The 3,711-nt window shown below is 43.1% G+C and overlaps 1 long non-coding RNA gene across 1 annotated transcript in view; it reads right to left on the bottom strand.

The window, feature by feature from the left end:
• Positions 1-393: 393 nt before the first annotated feature.
• Positions 394-3,711, bottom strand: part of LOC132025573 (uncharacterized) — a 12,490-nt gene continuing 9,172 nt past the window's right edge. The window contains exon 3 of the long non-coding RNA XR_009406646.1: positions 394-1,170. This is a non-coding gene — a long non-coding RNA (uncharacterized LOC132025573). The remainder of the gene's footprint in view (positions 1,171-3,711) is intronic.

Genomic DNA, 3,711 nt, shown 5'->3' with positions numbered 1-3,711 from the left:
CGCCTGAAAATTATGTTCTCATGTGAAGCTGGGATCATCATGCCTTCACGAAATCACTACCCATTCTGCGTGTGCACACACGTGCACACACCTCTTCTGCACCTTTCCCTTCCTCCCCCTTCCGTTTATTTATCTTCAGGGAGGGAGGGAGGGGGAAGAAATCTGGGGACACGGGATCACCAGGCAAAGCTGAAATGACCTTTTGGGTGACACACACTGGTTGTGTTCCTGGATGGCAAATCCTGTTTTCCTCTCTCCCTTCCCCATTTCAGTCCCCCCGGCGGAACAAGCATTGGCTTTGCAACTGACATGCCCAGTGCAGGTTAGACTGGAGGGGCAACGTTTTTAAAACAGAGACAACAGACTTGGACTGTCTTGAATGTGGCAGAAAATTTACTTCTTTTCCTTTCATTTCCCATACCAAGCTGCAGAGTTATAATTAGGTATCATGTAGTCCTAATTAGCCCCATTTGTAGTCCCCCTGGACCATGTTCTGTCTGTTGAGGCACAGAGGCTAAGTTTCCATCCCCCTTCGGATACTTCCTTCTTTCTATTTCCATTCCCATCCTTCCCCTCCACTGTAGGTGCTCCCTGCTGTAGCATGGAACTGTCAAACGTTGGGGGTACAGGCAAGGGCACTGGGGGATAGGGGAGCAGAGCATTCTTCCCCTCTGGGAAGCCCTCAATACGGCATTGTTGCTTCAGGTAGAATTTCTTTCCGTGGATCGGCTCTTAGCACATTCAGAGATTTCAGAAATTTTTGCCACTACTGACTCTTACGCATATGTTATCCTCACGTTGAAGTCTTTCTCATTTTATCAAAGAATTAGTAGCTTATGGCATGAAGACTGCTTATCTCTCTCTAGGCCCCAAGCTGTTTTTCTTCTCAAGGGTGAGTTCTGAGTGGACAGATCTTTTCCTGTGAATCATGCTTCCTTCTGTGATATTCTGCTTTTTGCCATACCGGTTAGATCCAAAGTCTGGTTTATCTGTGTGCATACACGTATCTCGCAGCCTACGAATGTTGTCTCATCTGCAGCATGCCATCTGCACATTTCCAAGAAATCCACCTCTGTAGATTCTTATCCTCTGTCATCCATTCAGAATCCCACATCATGGTAAAACAGGAGCCGCTTACTCCCTGGTGCTATGAAGGCAGGATGGGGGAACCTCAAAGAAGAGAGATTGTCATGGAGTCAAGGTTTATCCCATAACAGAGCCCAGCTATGCAACACAGATCTATACTAGAAGGTCGAAGGAAACTGAGACGTGGGAGATTTAAAGTTTATCTAAAGTGTAGCCCATAACTCTTTGGGCCATTCCTGCCCAGAAATGGCAGATTCTGTATTTCTGAAAACAAGAAGGATGTGTGGGTATAAATTTGCTCAGGGTTTAGACTGAGGGGCATGACCATGGACTTCAGATCAGAAAGACCTGGCTTCTGTCCTTTGTGAACTCTGTGACCCTAGGAAAGTTACTTAATTTCTCTAGGACTCAGTTTCCTCTCCTATAAAACAAATAAATTAGACTAACAGTACATAGTCCCTAGGGCTGTATAATAGTTGGGATAACTAATAGTTAAGTTTGGTTGTGAATGATCGAAAACCTAATATATCCGTTACTGTTACAAGAAGGACATTTACTGGGCACCTGGGTGGCTCAGTGGGTTAAGCCGCTGCCTTCGGCTCAGGTCGTGATCTCGGGGTCCTGGGATCGAGTCCCGCGTCGGGCTCTCTGCTCGGCAGGGAGCCTGCTTCCTCCTTTCTCTCTGCCTGCCTCTATGCCTACTTGTGATCTCTGTCTGTCAAATAAATAAAATCTTTAAAAAAAAAAAAAAAGAAGGACATTTACTACTCTTCATGTAAAAGTCGGTCAGTGGCTTAGGGATGATATGATGAATGTGTGCTCTCCAGGACATAGGCTGCTTTTATCCTTGTGTTCTGTTATCCTCAACCTATGGCCTCTACTTCATGATTCAAGATGGCTCCTCAAGCTACAGCCCTTAAAGTGTTCATTCCAGCCACTGGGGAAGAGAAAAGAGGAAGAGAAGGAGGAGGACCTACCCCTTCCCTTTGACCCCTTCCATTTATAAGGCTGGAAATGTAATTTTTTCCTCAGGGCAGTCATGTGCTTAACTAAATAATGAAAGTTCTTTACTATCAAAGAGGGGGAAATGGGTATTGGTCCACATAACTAGCAGTCTGCCGCAGACCTTCGTGAGATTTAAATGAGATGAGGCCAATGGAGGGCCGAGCACAGACTGAGCACCATATCACTCCATCATCATTTTCATCATCCCCAGGAGAATGGAGGGAGTACTTCGAAACCATCACCAGATCTCTTTCTTCTAACCTTGTCTCATTAACAATGTCACTCTTATCCATCTCCCTTCTAAGACCCTATCAGCTTCATCTTTTATGAAGGTCAGACACCTATACCTTATGAAATAAAACAATGCAAAAGGAAAGTAAGGGAACGGTGGACACAGGATTCAAGATAATGGTTATTTTTGGCTGGGAAAACAGAGGTAGGTTGGGGTGGAGATGGAGGAACCACATAGTTATTTCATGTCAAAGCTCTAGTCTTTATTTTGGGCAGGGGATTCACAGGTGCCTCTTGCATTATTAAAAATAACTGATAGCCAAAGCAAAGTAGAGGTACCTGGACCAATAATGAAGCTGTGTCGTGAATCAAGGATTAAAATTAATCTGACTCTATGCATGTGAGGTCTTTTCATTGGCTTTGTGGGTACAGTATTACATGGCTTATGTGTCTGCATGTCAATACTAGACGAAAATAATACTTTTTATTTGCGTAGACTTCTAATTTTCAAAGTGCTTCTACACATCCATAAAAACTGCTTAGGAAGTTCCTTACACATCATTGAGAGCGTGGCATTGTACGTATAGGACTACGGACTTCTGTGTCCTAAGGGAAAATAATTTATTTTATTCTTATAGTAGCTATATGAGGTCGGCAGGACAAATGTGTTGTCGCTTTTCACAGATGAGAGAGAAGGAACTGAGCGGGGGAAGGGACTCCAGAGGTTATGAGTAGTTGGCCTGGAAGGGAATGTGAGGTTCCAGGTTATGTGAGGTTATGAGTAGTTGGCCTGGAAGGGAACTTACGACTGGATCTCTTGCCGAGTGCTTCCCCCTTTATCCCCGCTCACTGCGGTTCCTATGCATCCATTAGGCATGTGCTCCATGCCAGGCACCTTGTGCTGATGGGTTTATGTTCATGTAGGTGTGCGTTTTGTATGCAGCTTATGTAACTTCTATGCACATGCACACGAACCTGCCCTTGGAGTCCTTGTGTGCCCTGAGGCCTGCACGGCCCATGTAACTGAGTGAGGGATCCCCAGCGGCGGTTTCAGTTGCTTGTTATTTCTGGGTCACTGGGCTTCAGCATCTCCCCAGAGTCCTAGCTAGTTAGGAAGGTAGTTGTGATATCAGGGATAGATCCCCAAGCAGGGGCACAGAACAGAGGAGCCAGCCAGCCATGCTTTAATGATAATAATAATAATATTTGATATATAATATATAATATAATAATATTATAATGATAATATAATATAATATAATATATATTATAATATATATAATATAATATATATTATATATAATATGACATATTAATATTAAATATTATATATATTATTATATAATAATATACATATAATATTATATATAATATGTTATATTATATATA

Source organism: Mustela nigripes, chromosome 10 (genome assembly GCF_022355385.1).
Source record: "Mustela nigripes isolate SB6536 chromosome 10, MUSNIG.SB6536, whole genome shotgun sequence".
Classification (NCBI taxonomy): Eukaryota; Metazoa; Chordata; class Mammalia; order Carnivora; family Mustelidae; genus Mustela; species Mustela nigripes.
Note: the sequence above shows the minus strand (reverse complement) of the source record. Positions and strands in the feature narration are given on the sequence as shown.